The 25,569-nt window shown below is 38.3% G+C and overlaps 1 protein-coding gene across 1 annotated transcript in view; it reads left to right on the forward strand.

Moving 5' to 3' along the window:
• Nucleotides 1–25,569, forward strand: part of ZNF407 (zinc finger protein 407) — a gene marked incomplete at its 3' end in the record, with an annotated part of 323,010 nt that overhangs the window by 120,277 nt on the left and 177,164 nt on the right. The window lies entirely within an intron of this gene.

Raw genomic sequence — 25,569 nt, forward strand, 5'->3', positions numbered from 1 at the left:
TTTCAAATGAATTAAAATATAACAGCGCAGTTAACATCAAATCATAATGATAATTTGTTAGTTAAAGGCTATTTCAGTCTATAAAACTTTGATTACTTGGAATTTAGCTGCGGTTTTATGAGTTTTCCCATATGATTGCCCACAAATTTTTATGTTGACTAAATTGTAAATTGTTTAAACTGTTCAAACAAATTACTTAGCAATTAAACCTTCAGCAAAATTGTAATTCATTTTAAATTTAGCACAGAGGTTTGATGCTCTTTATTGAGGAAAATAACTGAACAAAATAGTGAAATATGTAAATTCTGAATCCTGTGTGAACAGTTCCCCATAGGACAAAACATTCCCAACACTCTGGGTATAGGAAAGCCTTCCAGTAATGTGAATTAATTTTGCAGTAAAGGGTAGCTTGAGGAAATTCCTGCTGCTGAATATCATCCCGATTTTATGATTTCCAAATTTTTTCCCCATAGGGTGTTTTGTGTCTAATTTTTAATGCCTGAGGTCTTAATATTTAAACATAAAGGCAATCTGCTAGATACATAATTCTTCTATATACCTGGGTGTGCCAGTAAAATAACTGCAGGTAGAAGGAATGCTACAGCTACAGAAAAAGAACAGATGAAATTAAATAATTTAATCATTGGTACTTATTGGGGATTTTGAGGCTTTTGTTTCTGTTTTTTGATCAACTCATTTCTAGAAATTTTACCAGTACAGCATACAAGTGAGAGAAAGTGCACCTCTGTGGGTTTGTTTTTTTGTAGTTGGTTTATTCATTTCCTTTTTTTTCTCAAGGGCTTTAATTTTTCTGTAATTGATATGTCTGAAACTTGTGATTTTAAAAAGACTCCTTGCTATCTTCATTATGCTTATGTAGTTGTGTAGATTGCTTCATATAGAAAGATGTTTAGCTTCATTATCTCTAGGGCTGCAAAACAAATAAAAGTGTAAACACAGAGCAGATGCATGATTTTACATAAGAAAACCTCACTCCCACTTATCATATTTGAACTGCCTGTGTTTGTACACCTGTGGCTCACTGGCAGTACCCTTCATAAAATGAGTTCTTGGTTTTGTACCATTTATATAATACATGGCTTGCTGCAGGCAAATGAGAGAGAATTTCTAGAATTTCAGATCCACAGTCATATTTTAGTTGATCATCAAAAATCACTCTGTGTAGTCCTGTACACTCAGAATACTCCAACCAAGGTCAAGATAGAGACACCAAAAGTCTAGTCTTCCTGTTGGTTTCCTGAAAACTTCCATACAAGTCCACCATCAACAAACCATCGTTGTCTAAGAGGGGTGTGAAGGTGACCTGCTGCTGTAGGTGGCCATTGCAGAACCTCATGCAGAGAATGGCTACTGTTTGTGATTAAAGCAAGATAGTTGCCCGATTTCTAACACATTAAGCTAGTTTCTTTCCAGCTGTTAACTGAAAAAGGAAAATAGTTCTTCTGTTACTCATTTATAACTACGTGAAATTTCATCACTCATGGACAAACTGATGTAAGAGAATAATATTTTGCTTCTACAAGAAGGGAATTGTGTATTCCTTGAATTTTAAGCACTTTGCAAATAAGCGGATGTTAATATTAAAAAATGTGATGCAGAACCAGTTTCTTAGACCAGTGAAGTTTCATCTTGTTTACTTATTTGTTGACATTTTTGCTTGGCAGTTTCCTGAGTCTGTAGTGGTACAGTCAAGAGACAGCATGAGGGCAGAACACGTAGAGGTACTCGCACAAATAGATTGGTTTATTAATTGTTTTGCTTTATGGTATATGCATAGCAAGTGCATATGCACAGAGTTAGCCAAATACCCATTTATACCTATCTAAGTGAAAGAAAAGCATTAAAATATTTGCTATCATCTTGAATCTCTAAAATGTCTGATAGTTCATATTTCATAAAGTCACACATCTGAGAAGTTGGCTTTTGCAAAACAAGCTCTCTGATTATCTGATATCCTCCGGAAGGTTAGGAGAGTTGTTTCCTATATTACTTAGGAAAAAATTTCTTTTTACAATTGAAAATGTCAGCATCAATTTAAAGTAACACTAAGCATGTGCTTGCTTTCTGAATATTATCCTCCTCCACCTCCCCTCTAACCACCCTGCTGAGGATCTGAGTGTGACAGTTTGATTAGATCATCAATCCTTACTGTTAACAGCACTTTTCCTGAACACCTGGGTTGCTAGGTCACATTTGAGTTTAGCTACCGTTGTTTTAGTGACCTAACGTGCATTCACCATAGCAATTTTACATTTGGTCCTCAAATTAAAAGTTACCTTAGAACAACAGTTTGCTTTAAAATGACCTTTGTTCTCATGTGAAAGTTATGCTATATGATGTGATAAAAACTATAAATGATGAAACAGATTTTTGTATTTGAGACATGGTTACCTACTTTGATGGAGCTCTCACATAAGCCTGTTCAACTGCTGCCTCAAAACCAAAGCTTAATTATGAGTATGTCTCATACTTAATTCTCTGTTGGTGCAGAAGAATTCTACTTACATTTCTCAATTTTGATTGAATTGTATTATTCTATACTAAGTTACATAATCAAATTTCTCATATACTTGTAACATTTTTATACTTTTTCTTTCCTAATATCTACTTTTGACTTGTCACTATAGTCCAATTCCTATTTTTCTCGTTTATAGGAGAAATATCAGCAGAGGTAAATACCCAGCAACAATTTCAGTGCAAGCTGAGCAGCAGACTGCAACATAAGCATGCTATAAAATGTAACCCTTACCAGATTTTTGTGATGCTACAGTAATCCTTTGTTTTCCCTCTGAACTTCCCTTTGCTGTGATGAGAAATATAGGCGACTCATACAGTTGTCAGAGCAAAATTCATGAAGCAAGTAATTAAAAATTAATTTCAATTTTTCTTTCCATTTTTGAGGGACTGAGTAAAAATTGAAATAAACACAAATGGGATAAGGAAAGACAATGGGGTGAAATAACTTTCAGTAATATATGTAGAGTAAAAATAATGGAAATGTTTTGCTTAATGTCTGATGAATGAAATGGTTACTTTCATCTGTATTCTTAAATATAAAGCTTCTTCCCATAACCTGTGTTAGGGTCATGTTAGGGAAAGCAGCATGTTGTCTAGGTGTCGTACATCTTGGCAATTAGATACCAAATGATTATTTCAAAGAAATCGGTCAGGTGTGAAAAATAGACCTGAAGGCAAAGTGTAGAATTTGAAAATAAAAATAATTTCTTAAATTTTAGTTTTATGATAGTTGGGGTTTTTCCCCCCTCCTATTGCAAATACGGATTGAAATTGAGTGCAGTTATACATTTTTAAGCCTGATCCAGTGTCCAATTAAATCAGTAGAAAGTATTATTTGGATCAGGATCATAAATGAAGCATAATTTTGCTTTTTAAGCAAACCTCTAATTAGACAATGTATTTTAAAAACTATTTTGTATATATGCTCCTGTTACTCAAGAATGAGTTTACTGTGTCCTCTGAAATACATGATAGTGCCTATTTCTGTTAAACCACATTCAGAACATATGCCATAGTGGCTTCTGAGAATTCGCAATAAGAATAAAATACAAAACATGGCTAATTCTGTGCAGGACTAAAAATTCTACACTATACACTGTATGTTATTTTTAATGCTACATCACAGCACATGGTAGAAAGGTATAAAGGATCTGGTGTACATTATCAGAATATAGAAAATGTTGCTCAGTCTTCCACCAGAGTGACATAATAGAGGGTCAATAGTACATCTTCAGAAAAAGTTACAATAAAAGAGGTAATGTAAGAGGGCAATTCATTCAAACAGCACTTTATCAGTGATATTATGTAAATCAAAAATACCAGACCTTGATGAAAGCATACTTGAAAAAGTTCCTGAAATTGTTTGAAGGATAAATAATTTGTGGGATCTGAATAACCTGATAATTTATATATATGTTTGTCTATATATTATGATAGTTGTGAAAGAGTATTGGCTATAAGCATCTGAATTTTGTGAAAGCTGAAACTTTTTAGGGACATCTTTCACATGTTTCATGTTTCTTCACAAATAATTTTTATTTAGTTATTTTTTAATTTGAGGAAGCTTATTCAGCTGTTTTTGAGTTTGAAGTAAAGTACAATAGGATGATTTTTTTAATGTATTTGCATTTTACTTCTTTGTTTGCTTGTTTTTTCCAGACCAGAGGCTAAAATTGCTGAAATTTGGCAATAATCATCCCTGACTATTGATGGTCACCCTTTGTGTGTGTGTATCGGCTTGAATTACCAGATTATCAGTATATTTCTAATTGTTTATGAAGACTTCATAGGTGAAGAATATTCTTTGGTTTACAATTGTTCTCTTACACATGATTATGATGGCATGAATTCTGTTCCTGTTGAAACAAATGGGAGTTTTACCTTTAACGTCAAAGGGTGCAAGTTTTCATTTTCATTCACTGCGTAAAGGTAGGTAAGTGCACTGTTGGGTAAAAAAAGTATAATAATAATAATAGCACTTGCTGAGTAAGAGAACGTGCACATCAGCTAGAAAAGCGGGACAGATCTTAGACTAGGCTAAGTCCTGGTACATCACGATGTGTTTACTGTTCAGTAAAAGCGTCTACCTCTGACAGACTGCCTTGGGGAGAGACAAACGTAAAGAAATTTAGTCTATATACTTACTGTACTGGATCTTTATGAATAAGTACATTTTTTTCAGTAGCAATATACCTAATGCAAGTGATCTGTCTGTAATAGCCAAGTGAAGACAAGGCATCAGTAGTTTTCGCAAAGATGAAGCTAGGTACAGTCAGCATTTCTATCTCTTCCCATATGATGGCATCACCTGAATGCAAGGAAGTGAAAACTGCATTTTCTTTGTTGCTGTTTACAATAAGATTGGAGGAAATGTCTTACTCGTGCTAGTTGTATCACATAAAACCACACCTTTTTGACTGTGTGAACAGGGGCAAGTAAGAGATAAATCCCCTTTCATAGAGAATAAAATGCATTTAGAAGAATGTACAGTGTTGGCCAACATGTTGCTAACTAATGTAAAGCTAGAATGCTTTTCTGAAGTATTATTGCTTCCCCTGGCCAGACCACTTTTCTTCAGGTTTCCCCCATAGAAAACAAGCTGTTCTGGGAGTACATGCAGAAAAGGAGTTTGGATTCTGTTGTAGTTGTGTTTTCATCTCCAGGGATGAACTGTTACTCCATCTGAGTGGCTTGGGCAGTAACATAACCTTTTTGTGTTTTGATTTTCTTTCCACCTGTGAAGTGAATGTAGTAAAAAATACTTCAGATGGGCTGATGAGAGTTTGTGGAGCATTGTAAATAGAACTATAATGATTTTTTTTCTTTTGTTGGGTTATCTGATAAAACTGTTGTGGCTCTCACAGTTGCTATCATGGGAAGGAGTAGGAAAACAGAAGAGTTGTCTTAGCAGCAGAGCCTGACTAAAGTTGAGTGCAAGCCTCAGCTGGTGAATACTACACTTGCTGAGGGAAGCTAGTGATAGGAAAAGCTAAGAAACTATTTGTATCTGTCTAAACCTCAGAACTCTTCAGCCTTTCAGGAGTCACATTTTAAGCAGATCTCCCTTTAAGTAAGAGATTTGGGTTCAAAGCTGCTGAAGTTAGTGGACTCAAAAGATGGAAAAAGTACCTTTGAACATCAGTGTGACATCATCCAAGAATAAAACCAAATTATTTATAATCATGAACTGCCTTAATAAAGTGAACTTACTATTGCATGCTATTGAGGGAATGGGAATTTGCAACGGGAAATCATGAGCTACCTCTTGGAGAAAACCATCCAATTAAAACAGTTGGTCATCATATTGAAAGAAATAAATTAGATGGGCTTTTGAAATGCTCATCCGAAGGATGGCAATGCTGGGGGAGAGAATACATCTTTTTTCCAAATAGGACCTCTGATCAAGCCAGAGACAGAAGCTCTTATGGGTGTAACAGAAATGTTAACGCCTGGAGAGACTCACAGAACAGTTGCCAGGGAAGGGAGTCCAGAGGCTTCTTTTTTTTCATTTATTCTCTGTGACTGAGCCAAAACCAGAGCTGTATAGGGAGTCAATCCAGTAGACTCTTAGTTTTATTTCCAGGTTAGGTTCAACTCTGCTCTGACTGCAGTTCTTTTGGTTTGTGTTTCACATAATTTCAATGAATAGTCCTAGTTCAATTCTTCTTTGAGTGAAAACTCCTTGCGAAGGCTCAACCTTGGCAGAGTTCAGACTAAGGACTCTCATACAAAGAGTATGGCTATCAAAGGTTTTATTTTCCATTTGGGCTTGACTTAATACTTTAGTTCAGCTGTTTAGAAATGTAAATCAGATATCTGATGCAAATTATTTTTTTTATTTCATTCTGTTTTGCTCTGTTTTTAATTAGTATTGTTGTCTGTGACTAATTTTACACAGGCAGTTTTAACAAATGCTGTAACCTCTGTGGTATAAGTTTTTTTTTTTTATTTGTTAGTGTGCATGAGCAGCCTGCTCTAGGCAAACACAGAAAGAAGCCAATTGACTGAGCAAGGGACTGAAGTTGGTATTGATGTGTGTCAGGGGAGAATGATGTATGTCCCAAGAGCGTGGGATTTAAAAGAAGAACATGGGGCATTGTTCACAAGGGACAAAGCGATGCAAATGGCTTTTTTTTTTTTTGTCTTCCTGTAATATTCTGACCGTCTATGAAAGAAGCTTTAAGGGAGCATAATGAGCCTTGAACTGTAATGAAGATACTACATTTTACAGCAGAATGCTTTGAGGATGAATTCCAGTATAGTAAAAAACCAGTATTATTTAAATCACATCAAAGATATGCTACGCTTCTATTTTTGATCAAAATACATATTGCAAAAGTTCATTTTTATAGACAATACATTTAAAATGTCATTTTTATTTTTTAATTTTAAGTCAGATGTTAAATGTGTCTGCTTTGACATACCTGTGTGTATATCTACATCTTGTCTGAGTGTTTAGTCACCAAAAGGAATTTGTCACTTCGTTCAAACTTTTGATTCCCAGTTACACATACAGAAAATTTTGTGGTTTAGGGGTCTGAAAGGGTGTAATACAGTGGCTGAAGATTTTTAACCTCTTTGGGTCCCCTTTTCCTTTCTAAACGTTGTTTTTCCAGGTCTAACACATTGTTATGTTAGTCTCTGTAAGAGTTATCAGGGTTATCCATCAACATCAAAGTTAGAGGAAGGCATTCACAAATACAAAAACATTAATCTTTAAGTCTATAGGTTTACTAGGGACATTTCAGAAGGAGCACGAAGTAGACAGCAGAGGGGGCCAGGCTCTCTACATCACCAACCCAGTTGCTGTCAATTTGTTACAGTGATTTTGTTCTGTAGACAGAGGTTCTCTGGTTAGTCCATTTAGCTATTATAGTATTTTTCTGTTCTTTCACTTACTGGGAAAAACAATGGATATTCAGAGGACTTTTTGTGAGTAGCTTTTGTGATTTGTCTTTCTCGTACAATTTAAAAAGCAAACAAACACCACAAAATGCATAATCATTAGTTTTCCCATTACATCTTTTTTTCTGTAACATGAATGCAATCATGGCTTGAGAAAGGAAAAAAAAAATCCACCACCACCCCCCTCAGCCCCTCCCAAGAACACCCCCAACAATACAAAAAAACTTCTGTAAATATATGGACCTTCCAATGCTGAATCACCAAACCATTTTCTGCATAGCTAGAAATCCTGATTCTTTGTCTCATAAACTGTTTTTATTGCAAAATAATAAATTGTATGTACATTTTAAAAATGAGAATTTTAGTGGACAGCATTTTGGTGCACATCTTTTTTCAGGTACTGTATTAATTCCAGAAATAACTGATTTATCAAAAAAATGCATGTAAAATTCACATACTCTCTGTTTTTATGTTTGTCTGTATGCAGGCATGCATATGTTACTAACATGTCATCAGTGATGATGACATCAACTTTCTGTGCCTTGATGTGCCAGTTAGCGGACAGTTCTTAGCTGTTCTACCTTTGTTAGGTCAGTATTTACTATTACTGCCTTTGTAGAGTGATACTGTATTTTTCCAAGAAAGCACAGCCCATTAAAGACCTCCTAGTGGTTGACAGCTTTTGTATTTCTAATCAAATGTGATACAGTTGCTATGCCTGAAAAGGTGCTTTAATTTTGAGGGTTTATTTGAAAAATACTGCAAGGAATGTTACTTTCAGCTGAAAAATTGTTACTTTTTAACCCCAAATGGTCACTTGACTTGGTTGTATAAGATTTGAAGTGACACTAACCTTGCATCAAGCGTTGCCCCACAAGTCAACCAGTCCCTTTCCAAAAAAAAAAAAAAAAAATTAGTTGTCCCTGGACTTACAGGAATGGACTCATTGTGACTAAATCTTCAGCAAATGACTGATACTTTGGGATTTAATGGTAATTTTGTTATTTACGTTATTTGCTTTCTGGTACTTGACTTTAATGTCTTAATCTCAATTATTTTTTTTTTTAATGAAGATAGATTAAATGCATCAGGGTGGTACACGCTACTTTTTTAAAGTGATACAAAAGGTCATTTAGTTCCTCTTTCAGGACATAGAGATTCTTCAGCTAGTAGCTGAATTCTGCAGTTTGAAGTTAGTAAAAGGAAATGATAGTGCATACATTTTTCATTAAATATACCTGTTCTACCTTAAAATTATTTTAAAAAACAGGTCTGGAGCCAAAATGGCAATAAGGATGTACTGCAGCAGTCCCTGGATTAGTGCAGTGAAGATACGACCCCTTGGAAACTGCCTGCTGTGCACGCTTGCTATAGTTGCCTTGTTTTTGTCAGAGTGCTTTTAAAAAGCATACAAATAGGGACTGTACTTCTAATGAGGTGTGTACATTACCAAAAAAAAGGGAGGGAGATGGGCAACGAAGACTGCTAATGCATTTGTATGGAAGAATCAGGGTCGGGAATGGTGGTTGTGGCTTTTGGAAGAGTCACAAGAGAACATCAGTCTTCTAGGTGGTACTGAACCTTGCATCACACTGTCTCCTCAGATATGAGGATGATAAGGCAGGGGAAGGTTAGAGAGGTTTCTTCAACTTTATATGAATTGCATTATTTCATCTTATTCCAGATTATAGAACATTAATGTGATCTAATTCTTATTCAACTAGTATAGCATTGCTCGTCTATTTTAAAGTTTCTTTTTAATCTTTTGCCTTAAAAAAAAAAAGGTAAAAAAACCCCAAAGTGATCTTCTACTAAAAATAGAAGGAGAGTGCAGGTCATCATGCCAATGTGAGAAAATGGCAGAATGATGCAGTTCAATATGGTCTCTCAGCTAATACAATGAAGGGTTGTTTCTTTTCTGTGTTAACACTGAAACATTAAACGGAATGAACAGTCAGTTTTGGTGCTTTGCTGCTAAACAAGTTGAACATACACTTGTACAGTGATGTATTGCAACGTCCTTGTGTCTGTGAATGGATTTTTGACAGAACCAGAAGTAGGATTCTATATAAAACCTACTATATGTGGGGAGGTTGTGAACAGTTTCACAAATATTCTTTGTTGGTATAGTGCTGGTGAAAAAAACAATAAAAATGCAATTCACATCAACTGCTGAAAATCTCCGATGCATTTTCTCTAACATAGACAGCAACTTCCAAAAATATTTATGAGTCTGCTTTCTGATGAATGCTTGATATCATCCCTTAGGATATGATCTCTTTGTTGGATTAAAGGCACTAGTCCTTGCATTAAATGATGTTGGGTTTTTTCATCCTAATGCTCTTTACATATATCTCTTTTAGATGGTGCCGTCTATTATAACGCTCAGCCTCCTTACGTTTATCTTCCCTATGAAAGAGCTATTGGAGTTCACTGAACAAATTTCTAGATGATTTTCCTCCTAACAGTTTGCAGGTTCTGAAAAATCCATTCATATCCAAACCAGATTCCCTTTGCTCTGTCTGTGTGCATGCGTTTGTGTGTGTGGTATTTTTTATGTTGACCTGAAGATTTGTTTTACTACCGGACCCATGTATCTGCTTACGGGGCTGTATTCCCAGTGTGCTGTTTACTCCCATGTTGTCTGATCCATCAGCAATCTAATTCACAGATAGTATCATAATTCATGGTGTAATAGATCTTCCACACTATTTTGTAAGGGAAACTTATTAAAGATAAAAATCTCATGTGGCAGTTGCCCTTTCAGCAGTTTAAGTTTTTGATTCTTGCTTTCCATCTTAAATGTATACTGATTAAGCCTTGACACCCCTTCTACTACACATTCATTTTTCTGTGGCCTTTCTGACAGACTGACATGAAACTGGTTGCTTTTAGCTTTTGCCATTGCTTTCAAAGCATCTAGTCTGGGCAGCAAGTTTTATTTCCTTTGGAGGTAAGCTTTGTTTACTGGTTGTTTCATCAATTCTTAAACTTTTTTCACAGAAAATGCACTATAAAAACTGGCTGATTAGAAGCTGCCCTACTTCAGTGCTTGGACTTGAGTCTGCCGTGACCACTTGTCCCAGATATTCCAGTTATGTTCTTTTTTTAGGTCTGTTGCGGATTATTTAATTATCAAGACTTTATTTTGAAGATAAACAGAATTAGAATGTAGTTTAAAGGCAAATTCAAATTCTTATTTGTTCTGCCTTCTTGTAAATACACTTTTTTGAAACGAGAGGATTTTGAAATTTTTCTACATAACAAATATTTTAACAAGAAAGTATTTAATATTGTATTTATTTCTTTTCTATTGGTCTCTTTAGTTGATCAGAAGCTTTAAACATAGACTTTGATGATAACTTTTTTGCTAATCATGAATAAAATATTTCTAGAAGTCATTTACTTTTTAAAGTCAGACCAAGCATAAAATGGCTTAAATCCAGAGTGTTTTGTAGAATAACTGATTATGTTACATAATCTAAGCAGAAGTTGAGATTTGTTAGGAAGATAAATACAGATTAAGGCATGAGTTTAGATGAAGAGTGTCTTAGCATGTCAAGTCAAGTTTAACGTAGGTATTGTAGACTGGCATCTTGGTAAACAGAAGTTTGGGCACTATAAATAAGCAGAAAAATTGTCAAGAAACATGTTCTATTTCTGATACTTCAGGGTAACTATTATAAATGTCACTTGTGATGAACTGAACTTTGCAAAAAGTTTCAGAATAATTGTTTCAACTGTTTTCTAAAATGAATAGCTTTCATAGCGTTTTAAAAGATAGGCCTGTAAGAAAAAGCTAGGGATCATCCAGTCTATTCTCCTAATCATAATTATATGCAAGCGTAAGTATTGTCCCCAAATACATGGTTACAGTCAAAGTGAAATAATAGTGTGTGCAAACAGGATCATAACCTGAGTGAAGTTCACCAACTGAAGTGTAAATTTGGGCTGAGAAGTGAAACCTGAAGTAGGTCACCAGCAGTAAATAAGCAAGATTTTGAACTGCTGTTCTAGGATATTCTTGATGGATGTTTGTGTAACTTATTTGTGAAAGTATCTTTCAAGGTGACAGTTCTGCAGCTTCCCTGGTGCTTATTCCATCTCATAACTGCACGTGCTAAAAACATGATGTTCTGCAAAGTTCAGGAATTTCAGATTTATTGAGAACATATCACATAGTTTTAGATAGGGATTTGAAATTTCGTAGAGGAAAGGTACTTACTTGGTGAATTCCTATAAGAATGACTGCTCAGGTATGACTAAAACTCTAAACTAGAACTCTAGCTCAGGTATGACCAAACTTTGAGCAAAATACTCAAATCCATAAGTGACCAAAGGGCCCAAGGCCCATGGCACATTTCTCAGTAGGCTCAAATTGCAGGATTGCAACGTTAGGAAGAGTTGCAGTTGGGAGATCCCCAAAGTTCTGTCTGTGCTATGGTGTGATGCTGGCGTGAAGCTCACTCATGGCTGTACTGGTGGTGTCAGCCTCCATAATCACATTGGCTGTGGTCCTTCCAATTTTCATTAGCTGGAAGTCCTTGTGCCATCTCACACCTGACCAAGTTCCAGGATGAAATCTGTGCTTGAATAGTCTGAGCTGCATGGGACTGAGGAGCAACCAGCTGGCATCCCCTGTGGTAGCTGGCAAGAAAGGCTGTAGAAGTTGTTAGGAAACAGAGGTCCAGACACTGAGAGGAGTTCCTTTGATATGCATACCACCTTGCACCCTCATTCTGCCCTTCTCACAACTGTCCTTGGACAAAATTAATTAACGTTGTATGGTATCATACTGTTCTCTTATGATCAAACACATTATTTCTTTCCCTTTCTGTTCTATTCAGAGTGTCAGCTCTGTTAGAGAGGCACTCCTCTCTGGCTGTACATAGTTGATCCTGCATTTTCTTTTGGCACCTCCAAGATAAGTCTGGTCTCTATCAGCTGACTGGACAGAAGTGTGTGTGTGAGAGCTGTCCTTGTGTAACTTCATATCTTAGTACAGAAGAGTAATGGGGCAAATAATGAATAAATAAGTTATTAGGGTAAAGAGCCATGAACAATAAACAAAGTCAGTCATGCTAAAAAACTTTTTTTAAGGTTTCGGTGGAGTAATGTTTTATGTAAGCTTTTAAGAAAGAATTTAGTGCTATACCTCACAAAATTTGGTTGATGTTACTCCATGTGAAAATTATTGATTGCATTAAAAAGTAATTGTAGGGACCGTAAAGGGTAGTGATAAAACATTGGTTTTAAGGAACAAGGCAACTAGGTGCTTCTGGGATCTGCAGTACAAGTAGATATAATGTATTTACTAGGGATCTAGTAGAAAGATTGAATGCTACATTAATTACATTCACAGATGGTCATAAAGTTGGGATGTTCAACAAATACAGAGGCGATTATAATACAAAAGGACAGAAAGAGGTTGGAAATATGGGCAAGAGAAAATTAGGTGCTCTGGAAATGTGTAAATTAAAACATCTGAAAATATGCAAAATACGGCTATTCAATGGTGGAAAAGTGTTGCAAAGGTGATGTTAAAAAAGATAAACATGACAATGGAAACTTGTTAGGAAAGTAGTTTGAACAAGACAGGCATACAAGAGAGCAGGATGCAGGTTGTATGGGCAGCCATTACATGCGCACCTGAGGACAAAATTTTCTTTCCTTTGGGGCATCTGACCTTGTATTAGAAAGGCTACTGTGTTCATTGAGTTGGCCCATAAGAAGGAACTTTGGGATTTTATACCATGTGAATCACCTCAGCTCATTTCCTTTTTTTGAAGGACAGGTGTCGACCTAGTGGTATTTAATCTGATGTCTTCTAGCTAGAGATCTGGTTTGCATTGACTTACCTGAGCCTTGTCCATTTGTTTTCAGTATCTAAGACCGGCAGATCCCATCCTTCCCTGTGACCTGAAGTATGGGTAGAAAAGAGGTGCAATCTGTGGGTCTGACTTTGTCCAGTAGAAGGGTTCGAGAGAGAATGGTGTCTTGCAAAAGCCAGATAGATGATGTGAGGAAATAGGCTTTCATCATGCTGTGAGGACTACTAGGGTTGTGAGCTGTATCAGTGGATATCCTTACAACCTACCTGTCTTCCAAGCCTTTTATCCAAAATGGGTCTTTTTAGCCCTGAAAAGTATGGGGAAAGCTCAATAGATCTTCAGGTACGAAGAGTCCAGTGCAGAAGATACTGGTAAGCAGTATGGGGCACCTTGAACTTTGGGAAAGGACAAAAGGACACCTCAGTTGATGTGGAGCAGATCTGCTTGCTTTGTAGCTAAAAAGTTATTGGTGCTTGGATTGAAGGATTTGTGCAGTCTGAAATGAGAAGCCATCTGTCTGAAGTGTATTTATTTATGAGTTCTAAATTAAAATTACAGTTTGCCATTTAATGTAAAATTTGGTGTTTGTACCTTTTGTTTTTATCTGCATGCAGGATTCAGGAGTGTTTTTTTCATCTAGTCATTTTGTAGGTAATTGTATGAGATCATGTATGAATTGTTCTAAAAAATGAAGAAAGGTTGCTATATTATTTTTCAATTATAAAATTAAATTTAGACATTAATATCCTGTTCAGAGCTGGGTAACAATTTCTGTAACCAAAACATGGCCTTGTTGATGGATGGATGGAAAATCTGGGTCCTGACAGCTTAGGGAGACTGTCAATTTACAGATCAGATGCCCAATAACATGAGTATAGCTGCAATATATAGACTTTTCCAATAGCAGAACATAGCAATTACCCCTGATGCAGGTTAAAAAGCATCGCACAGGTGTAGCGTCCCATTCCAGCAATGAGGCTAGCACTAGCTTGTTGAGGCTTGTCGTTCCTGGGAGCCACGTTGAGAGGCAGGAGAGCTGGGGAATTTCCACTCATCTGTTTGATATTGACATATTGCCAAGAAAAGCCATGGAAACAACATCTCCCTGGAAAGGCATTAGCAGGTTTTGTTGGGTTTTTTTTTTTTTCAACTCTACAGGAAAAGCATTAATGATTGTGGGGATCCTGATTTTCTGATTACATGGATATTCTGTTCATGACTGTGCGACCACTTTGGTCTTTTCCATGTCTGGATGAATTTTCAATGCCTTAAAGGAGACTTATAAGTGGGTTGAAAATTGTCTGAGATGCTCAGCATGTCTCCAGACAAATTTCTTCAACTGCTTAACTACTGGTGTATTGGCAAAACAATTACATGGCTGTGAACTGAACCGAACCAGTCTTCGTGTTACATGCTGACGTGTTTAGATCTCCTACAGCACACACAGTTTCACCTGTTTTCTTCATCAGTGCGCTCAGTTCTGGGGTAACAGATACATAAAATGGATGTGTGGGATTGACAATTCTTCCAGGTCGCAAATGCCTTCTGCTGCAGCTGGGCCAGGGAAAATCCCCACAGTGGAAGATAAAGTAACTTATCTCAAGAGGCACGGAGTAACGATTACTGTCTGTAGGTTGCATGTTATTTACAGCCAGAGAGTTTAAGATGGATGAATTTATATAGCACTAATGACCTTCATATAAGTTTCTTAGCTTAGTTTCTTAGTTTTCATATAACTTCCTTTGCTAACGTTACTGACCTTTTTAGATATGTTAAGTATAGAAGCATTTTAGTTTTCAAGTACACCATCACCATTTTTCCAGGTTTTTATCCCTTGAATTTACATATCACACGAATTTCACATAAAATATACACATTCTGGGAAACATCTCTCAATCCTTGGCTTTGCTTATGTTTGGTCTTACATTTTTTTATGCGTTGTTGGTTCTAAATGCATTTTAATTGCTTTGTAAAGGTATGAATCTATCGCAAGAAATAGGCAGATGGGGCGGGAGGAGGGCAGAAATCACGTTTTCATTTCTTAGTGTTATTTAGTGAGAATCTGGGCTAACACGAACACAATTCATTGTACTGAAATTATACAGAAGATCTAGCCTCATCACTTACTAAAATCAACAGTTGGTCATATCAGTTACTAGTCATTTAACTTTCCCTCACCAATCACTGCCTGCGGTAACAGAGCCCAAAGGGAGACCTGTGCTGACTGCTGCTCGTGTAAGAAGTAAATCTTTTAAAAGTAGTTTATAGGCCTTGCTACAGATGTCAGAACAGTGGTTCATTTCGGCATGTGTACCGCCCCTGGAAGTTTCCAGTAAGTGCTTTCCGCCCCTAGCTCTCACCTGCTAACTCCTATCAAAATGCTTGTCTTCTGGAAACTCGCTAAGTCTCAAGAAAAGCAGCTGGGCTGACAGCGGTTGTAGGATTAGAGTTTGCCTCTCCTGCTATGCTACTCGGGCCCAGGGGGACAACCAGCCGCTGTGAAGCTGTTCTTCACTTGCGACCGTGTCTTAAACGCAGTGGGTGTTGCTCTCGTAGTACATTTCTACCACCACTGGGTGATGATTGACCTTTCCGCCTCCCCCCCATCATTGGTGTTCGTTAAATGGGGCCATAAATACCTTTTTCCAGTAGCATGTTGGAGGTTTTAAAGTATTTGAGTGATTCCTGCATGTGAAAACACTATGAAATCATACTAGTGACAAATTTCTTTGACCACAGTGCTTGTTAGCAGAGTTTTAACCTGTTTGGACAGAATTGCTGAGAGAAATTCCTGTTGTATAACTCCTGAACTCTCAGTTCATGCTGATACATTTGAATACAATTAACATAAATCTTCTATTAAGCCATACACATGTTAAATTAAAATTCAAGGAAACCTGCAAATGTGGTTTGTAACAAGACAGTAAAATATTATTTTAAGAATCAGAAATTAATTTTGTGCTCAAGAAAGTATCTTCCTCCACAGCTGTTTTGGATAGGTTGTTTTCAGCCATATTCCTGTACCGCCAGGGACTTAAGCATTGTTCTGCAATATTAATATTGCTGTAGCTTCTCATGATCAGAGCCTGGTGTTATAATCATAACTTATTTGCTGGATGTAAATGGATAGTAGCTGAACCCAAATTTCTTTTCACCTATATAATCAAAAAATATTATTTGGATTCCAAAAGGTGAAAGGAGGCAAGCTGAAACTTCATCTTTGAAGAGAAAATTTCAGAGGCACTTTGTCACTGTCATGTCGTGGTGCAGACATCTGTCAGACTCTATTACAAATCCAACTTTCTTATTCGATGAGTTACTCAATTTGCAAATTGAGACCTCTCTGCTTTGTTAAAAATTATCACTGCTCATCGAAAAACCCTAAGTGTTTAAAAGTATAAGATGACAGCTTGAACGCTTAGGGATGTGGACTGTCCTTATAAGGACAAATTACCTTTCTGGATGTCACATTTAAATGTTTGGCTGCCTATCATCTACAGGGAATTTAGTATGATAAATCTTTTTAGATCTCTGAGAGTTGAGGAATTATAAGTGAAATGCACGAAAGGTGTTTGAGGTTCAATTCTTCTTTGTGTGCATCTTTTATACAGTAGGCTTCAAACATCTCTGATTTCAAGTACTGTAAGTGGAAGATATTGCTTGAGGTTATCTCCTTTATTCAAAAATATGAAGCTATTGTCTTTCTTTTTCAACGAAATAAGAAAATTTTTGTGTTTACTAAATATATGTATTAGGCTATTTTCGAGCATAAATCAGGATGGATAAAGCTAAAGATAAAACGGTTAATTTTTTTACATGTGTGACAAGCATACAAAGATGTAATTGTGGACTGGATCTGGTCCATCATTTCAGTATCCCATTTTGTAATTTCTTTGTCAATCCCAGTAATATTTGCTGTTCTTATGGGAACAAAGATATATGTGTCTTTTTATTATTTACATTAAAAATAGCTATTCCTAAATGCTAGGTGTTGATGATACGGATGCTCCCGTGGCAACAAAAATGTGTTTTCTCGTTCTCATTTCTTTGATTTGTGAGTATTTTGGTGATGCTTTTCTTGCATTTCTGTTGAGATAGATTATAACTTTTAGTAGTATTGATGTAATTTTTACAGAATATATCCCATTAGCTACGTGTTGTTCATCTGTGGGCATTCTGCTTCCATCCAGTGCTTTATACACATTTATTTTATTTAGGAAGTACATTACTCTCAGAGGAAAACAGCTTTGATCTCCTAACATATACCACCAAAAATTCTGTAACCCACTGGGCGATATGAGAACGACATCTTCAGTTTTGCTTACTGCCATCCTTTTTCAGTCCAGCTTGAAAACTGAACACTTTATTCAAGGAGTATTCAGCTAATGGCTCTCTTCAGCTCCGTGCCAGCTCTGGTTTCTTCCTTCATGGCTCGAATAAAGGAGTAGAGGAAGCAGTTTTGACAGACCTGAAATATCCTTGGGTTTGGCTGTTACGGAAAAGAAGATCTCAGTAGGTTGCTTCTTTCTTTCCAGATCTCAGAAGTGTGACAGCTTGTTCCCCTCGGTACCAGGGGTGCATCTTAATCCCCTACAGAATAAAGTTGGATAGAGGTTGGGGGAGGGAGGGGGTGGCTTGACTGGGGGTGGTTTGTTGAGTTTTTTTAACCTCTAGACCCTTACAAACAGTATCTAGTGGTCCTAATGCTGTGAGCTATTTCAGAGTTAACTATAGAAAAACAAGCTACTCTGGATTACTGAATATGTACATGAAGTCTTCCATGCTAAGCAAAAATCTTTTGGTAGTGGGCCTGGAAGAAGGTCTTACCTTCTCCTCCTGTATCAAGATGTTGCTGAGGCAGGTGTGTTGAGTGTTCTTATGATGTGTGATAGACTATGAGGCAAGTGGTGATGGGTACTGTGCAATGTGATTCAACCACCACAGCTGCTCAGTACGCTGCTGGCCAAGCCTTTGCGAGTTGCAGAAGTGCTCCCATGTGTGATGCTGTCCCCAGCTTCAGAACTGGTGTCTCGGATGGCATCAACCCAGGGCCAGCCTGAGGTCCTGAGGTGAAGGGAATTTCACTTCTGTCGCTGTTCGGGTTTTCTGAGGAGGATCATTAGGACTCCTTGCAAGTTCTGGAAATAGTCTATCCTACAAAGGGAAGTATTTCAGACACTTGTGACAAAATCCCGAGACTGTGATGAAAGAACTTCTGTGGTAGAAGTACATCTCTGCACAACTGGGAAACCATGTGCATGTTGGTGCTCGGGCCTGTCAAAGAGAAGCCTTCTTCATCTGGGAGGCTTAGGTCTTCTCAGCTGTGTCTGCTTGCAGATCTCTTAGCACTGTCACCTTTAACAAAGCAGTGAGTGTCAATTCCTTACTCTGCTTAACAGTATATAAGCAAATGAAACAAGTCAGTAGCATGGAAAAAGCAGCCAGGATAGGTGTTTCCTAGTTTAGTTTCCCTCAGTTAGGAAGTGTACAAGAGAATCGAGCTGCAGCTTTTTCTTCTGTCTTGAGGAGAAAAAAAATTGTGCTGCACCGCACAATGTTATTTGAGTTCTGAGCATGACGATGCAATGTTAATTTGGGAGCTTATGAACAAAGTCAAGGATGAGCTTTGATGGTAAGGTTTTAAGGTAGACATCTATCTTATCATACCTGCAGAGGTCTCAAAGATTCTGTTTTTATTGTGGGAAGATGATGAGGTGAAGGTTATAAAGCAGAATTGACTGGGTCAATTCACAATTTTGACTACAAGTAAGTTTGCTGAAGCCTTTCAGTGTTCTATGCAGTCATGACACAAGTCAATTCTCTTCCCAAAGGACACCTTTTTAAGGTCTATAGAAATATACTAGAATTTCATCAAGGCCTAAAGATGAGACATGTTCATCTGAGTTTGCCTAATTATTCCACATTAAAAGAAGAAAAAGAGCTTAACTGTGGGGAGGTAAAGGGGAAGGTCTCTTGGCTTTATCAGATCTATCTCTTAATCCAAAGTTTGGAAGTAGCAGCAGAGGGTAGCATTGACTGACTGATGAATTCTGAGTAGTGAATATACAATACTGTATGACAACAGAAAGGATTTTGATAATTTACTTCAGAAGAAATTTCACAAGCTCTTCTATCCTGAACATGAATGAATCTTGATTCATTGCGGTTCTCCTTGTGGAGGAGTCTGAAGTCCATTGTTCTACATTAACTACTCCTAAAGATCTCAAATTCTACCAGCTGGCCTTGAGTGAAGGTATGACTTAGTGAAAAGGTGGTGTCACTCCCCATGCGGAATACAGAACTAATTTGCTTCCAGAACATGATTCATGTTTTAGAAATGGTAGTACTTAGGATCATAGAACAGTTTGGGTTATAAGGGACCTTTAAAGGTCACCTGGTCCACCCCCCCTGCAATGAGCAGGGACATCTTCAACTAGATCAGGTTGCTCAGAGCCCTGTCCAAACTGACCTTGAATGTTTCCAGGGATGGGGCATCCCACCACCTCTCTGGGCAACCTGTGCCAGGGTTTCACCACCCTCATTGTCAAAAATTTCTTCCTTCTATCTAGTCTAAATCTGCCCTCTTTTAGTTTAAAATCATTACCCTTGTCCTATTGCAACAGACCCTGCTAAAAAGTCTGTCCCCATCTTTTTTATAAGCCCCCTTAAGTACTGTATAAATATGGGAAGGCTGCAATCGGGTCTCCCTGGAGCCTTCTCTTCTCCAGGCTGAACAACCCCCACTCTGCCTGTCCTCACAGGAGAGGTGTTCCATCCCTCTGATCATTTTTGTGGCCCTCCTCTGGACCCTCTCCAACAGGTCCATGTTTTTCCTGTGCTGAGGGCTCCAGAGCTGGATGCAGTACTGCAGGTGGGGTCTCACCAGAGCAGAGTAGAGGGGCAGAATCCCCTCCCTTGACCTGCTGACCATGCTTCTTTGGATGCAGCCTTCTGTTGCTGCGATACAGTTGGCCTTCTGGGCTGTGAGCACACATTGCCATCTCATGTCCAGCTTTTCATCCATCAGGGCCCCCAAGTCTTTCTTGGCAGGACTGCTCTGGATCCCTTCATTTGCCAGCCTGTATTGACACCAGGGGTTGCCCCGATCCGTGTGTAGGACCCTGCACTTGGCCTTGTTGAACCTCATGAGGTTCACATGGGCCCACTCCTTGAGCTTGTCCAGGTCCCTCTGGATGGCATCCTGTTCCTCAGGCATGTCAACTGCACCACTCAGCTTAGTGGCAGCCGCAAACTTGCTGAGGGTGTACTCGATCCCACTGTCTGTCATTGATGAAGATATTAAAGAGTATTGGTCCCAACACGGACCCCTGGGGGACACCACTCATCACCAGTGTCTATCTGGACATAGAGCCATTGACCCTGGGTGCCACCCCTCTAGGTGCAACCATCCAACCAATGACTCATCCACCCATCATATAAATATCTCTCTGATCTGGAGAGAAGGATGTTGTGGGGGAACCATGTCAAAGGTCTTAAAGAGGTCCACATAGATGACATTAGTAGCTCTTGCCTTGTCCACTGATGTGGGCCCTCCATCATAGAAGGCCACCAGCTTGGTCAGGCAGGAGGACTTGGCCTTGGTGAAGCCATGCTGGCTGTCTCAAATCACTTCCCTGTCCTCCATATGCTTTAGCATAGCTTCTAGGAGGATCTGTTTCATGATCTTCCCAGGCACAGAGGTGAGGCTCACAGGTCAGTCATTCCCAGAGTCCTCCTTTCTACCCTTTTTAAAAATGGGTGCAATGTTTCCCTTTTTCCAGTCTCCAGGGACTTTACCTGACTGCCATGACTTTTCAGATATCACAGAGAGTGGCTTGGCAACTCCATCAACCAATTCCCTCAGGACTCTGGATGCATCTTGTTAAGTCCCACAGACTTGTGCATGTTCAGGTTCCTCAGGTGGTCAGCAACCTGGTTTTCTCTACTGGTGGGAGGGACTTTGCTCCTCCAGTCCCTCTCTTGCTGTCTGTCCACTCGAGAGGTGTGGGAAGAGAGGATGCCAGTGAAGACTGAGGCAAAGAAGTTGTTGAGTACTGCAGCTTTCTCCTTGTCCATTGTTACCAGTCTGTCAGTATTGCTTATCAAGGGAGGTGTGCTTTCTTTGAACTTCCTTTTCTGGCTGGCATACCTTCGTAGTTATTGTAATCTCTAACAGTATTTTTTAGGCCTTGCTCCTTTGGGTTTCTAAGATTTTCATTAAAAGAGATCCTCAGCTATGCCTAGGTATCCATCCAGGCCATCTGCTCATAAACTAGGAGATGTGGGGTGCTATCATAGTGCACGTTATCTGCTTTTTAGAATCATATTATCATTTAGCTTGGAAAAGACCTTTAAGATCATGGAGTCCAGCCAAGTTTCAATCACTGCCTGAAACTACAATCAGTATAGCACATTTCATAAGTGCAGTATCAAACCTGGTCAAAAAGGCAACAGACCTGAACCTCCGTTGGGTGGTCAGTAGGAGTTGCTTGCTTACATATAATTTTACAAACTTTTCAGGTTAATCAGAGGTTCATATGAAAAATATTTCACACAAAGACATTGTGTTGGTTTTCAGCACTCTCTAGGTGGGGGACATAAATGTATTTTACTCATTCATATGATGGTTATTTTTGTTATTTGTTTCTTTAAGTCACTAATATTACTTCAGTACAGATTACTTGTTTGTGATTGATCATGTTCTTTAACTCTTTAAAAAAAATCAGTATGGAAAAATTAAATAGAGAGAGGAATGAAGCAATTCTTGATATGTGGCATCCCCAATACATTCAGTCCTAGTAAAGTGAAGAGTATGTCACACCAACTGTAATTGTTTTGGTTTTGACAAGACTGTCTGAAAGCTAGAAGACTCACTGTGATGTCATTCTGTACTGGAGATGAGCTACAGCTCACAAATCTGAAAGTTATCATGGTACAGAAACAATGCCTGCCTGTCCTCAGTGAGTTGTAATCTTTACAAATTTGGCTGATTATGACTCATAAAATAACTGACTTCTCTAAGGCTGGACAGCACATCAGTGACAAAACTGAGACTAAGCTGAGTTTCTGGCTGCCCTTGTAGTGCCTGGTCCACTGAGTGGTCCACTGAGGCAACCTGCTTCCCTGTAAATTATTTATAAATGTACTATCGCTCTCCCCTGTGAACTAGCATATCGGATAGGAAAAGAAACCCAAATACTACAGGAGTGGCCAGGGCTCTGTTCAGTGTGTCTACTGTGTGGAAATGCAGACAGATGTTACAATTCCAAGAAGGTTATTTTTGGAATTGAGTTGTAACAACATCCTGTATCAGAAATAGTGTGGCCAGCAGGAGTAGGGAAGTGATCGTGCCCCTGTACTCGGCACTGGTGAGGCCGCACCTCGAATCCTGTGTTCAGTTTTGGGCCCCTCACTACAAGAAGGACATTGAGATGCTGGAGCGTGTCCAGAGAAGGGCAATGAAGCTGGTGAGGGGTCTGCAGCACAAGTCTTCTGAGGAGCGGCTGAGGGAACTGGGGTTGTTCAGTCTGGAGAAGAGGAGGCTGAGGGGAGAGCTCATCGCTCTACAACTACCTGAAAGGGGGTTGTGGTGAGGTGGGTGTTGGTCTCTTCTCCCAAATAACTAGTGATAGGACGAGAGGAAATGGCCTCAGGTTGCGCCAGGGGAGGTTTAGATTGGATATTAGGAAAAATTTCTTTACGGAGAGAGTGGTCAAACATTGGACCAGGCTGCCCAGGGAGGTGGTGGAGTCACAATCTCTGGGGGTATTAAAAAAAACGTGTGGACATGGCACTTCTGGACATAGTTCAGTGGGCATGGTGGTGTTGGGTTGATGGTTGGACTTGATGATCTTAAAGGTCTTTTCCAACCTTAGTGATTCTGTGAACAGCGCCATGTTTTATCCCAGGCAGGCTGAGGCATATTTGTTCCCCTAGAAGTGTAAAGGAGACTAAAAACGCTAACATATAGGTGTCCTATGGGTGCTTACATATTGGTTTGTTTTGGAAAATTGTGGGGTTTGGGTAGATTTTTGGAAGGTGAAAGGCTGTGACTTAAAATTGAGAGAGGAAGAAATGTTAAGCAATTAAGGATAGTGGCAGAGGAGGAGACACACACACAAAAAAAAAAAGGGAAACAAGTGCAGAGAGAAGGGTGTGAAAAACAATTGTTCCAGTGTAGCAGCAGATATTGGGATAAGAAGAGAATAGGTAACTGGAGACCAGCAACCAAAGGAAGTACAAATATAATTTCCTGGAGTCATCATAATCTTGACTTTTGAGGTCAAAAGTTCCCTTGCAGGGTTGCTTTTCTCACATATATAGAATGGAAATTTTAGCTCTTCTGGAGAGAAAATATGAACGTGATTTTTCCCCCCCCCCCCCTCAAATTCAGATTATCTTTGATGCTACAGACAGAGAAGCAGATATAGTTTGGTTTTCAAGTATTTCTGCAAGTGTGCTATAGTTTTCTAAATTCCTTTTCTGATCTCTAAGCAAAGTAAATTGGGTGGATCAGCTGCCTTCAAAATTATAAAATAAATAAAGTATATTTTGCTGCAGTTATTTGTTAAGCAAGAATGTAGTTTACAATATGGCTTTAGTCTCCCAATTTTCATGGACTCCATGGCTTAGTTATTTTTTGTACCTACAAAATAACATTTGTTTGGTTTTACTGAATGTGTGCAGTATTGGAATTATCACTTAAAAATGTCTGGTTTTCCCTCTAAAACGTTTTACTAGCTTATTTCAGGGAAAAAATACAAGCCTCTTTTTTTAAAGAAATAGATTTGATTTCCATGTCTATAAATTTTTAACATACACAGTTGAGTCAGCTATGTAGAGTAACATGGGCTTCAGGGGTAACACTAGTCTGAGGGGAGAAAATGATATCACAAGAATAGAAATAAATGTGTTCTCTCACTCTGGTCATGAAGCTTTTAATTCCACACTTGGGGAAACAGCAGGATTTACTGGGGTCAGTTATACTCCACTGGGATATCTATTATTAAAGTGTGTATATATGTGCGTATAAGTGTTGCAGGGAAGAGTAGAAGGTCAGAACATACTTCGCAGTTTTATTACATTGCATTAGATTTACCTTTTAAAACATATTTGTTCTCAAAATCGGGCATAAAATAACCCCCCCAGCACATGTATTTACTTGATAAATATTTAAATAGTTGCATTTACCCTTCAAGTACAGTATGTATGCTTATTATAAGCAGGAATACAAAAATAACTGTGCTGTTTTTTCCATTTAAAAGTTAATTTTACTGTTTCTTCTCCTGTTGGACCTTAGGTACTTTAATTTTTGTAATCATTTTAGGAACCTATTTTCAGGACACTTCTCACAGAACTTGTCCTACAGTGCCTTTATGCTTATTTGCGTGCGATACATGTCCCAGATCTCCTTTCATGATTTTTTTTTTTTTATCCTGTATACCTTCCGCTGGATGGAAATTGGGCCTGACTATCTTTTCTGGTGCAGCTGCGTTACGTCGCACTGCCAGGATGCCGTGGTTTCAGAGTCGGCATAGCCACCTCCAAAAGGATTCTTTTGTTATGACTGCGGTACAAGGAGTACCCCTGGGACCTACTGCTCAGGTTTGGGGTGGCAGACGGGACAAATGTTGGTGCAAAGGCTCTTCTCGGGTGCGCTGGGGACCAGCCTGTCATAAGTTTGCAGTGGAATCGGCAAAGCACAGAAATGGCTTGAAAACAACTTTCACACAGTCACATTCCCCTCCTATCTTGTCCTTTATTCCTGAAAGTGATGGCAAAAGTGTGAGCTTTTGTGTGCTGCTTTCAAATTCAGAGTCTGATAAAATAATTCAATACTTAGAATCACTTCTACGGATGTAAAGCTACTTACTTCCACCTTACAAAAAAGTTGTGGAACTACTCTCAGACTTTGTGCTCGTACCTTTAATAATATATTAGAAATTAAGTAAGAGTAACGTAATATGAAATATCTACTGCAGTTCTTTTTAAGTTTTCTTTTAATTTAGAATAATATGGAAGGAACATCATCATTTCAATGTACATATTACTTAAGGCTGGACAAAGTTGAAAGAAAATGTAATACGTATTAGATATATAAATGGCAGAAGAATTCCTCTGCTCTGTCCATATCCTGTGTTCTGCCTGCAGGATCTAAGCCCCAAAAGGAAAATATAATAAAATATTTTTTTAAATTTTAAAGGTTTTTTTCCTTCTTCCTGAACAATTTGCACTGATTGGATTGCAGCCTGAAATTTCCATTTTAGCTGCTGTTGCTTTGAGTAAAACAATTACT

This window comes from Phaethon aethereus (genome assembly GCF_964289735.1).
Source record: "Phaethon aethereus genome assembly, chromosome: 2".
Classification (NCBI taxonomy): domain Eukaryota; kingdom Metazoa; phylum Chordata; class Aves; order Phaethontiformes; family Phaethontidae; genus Phaethon; species Phaethon aethereus.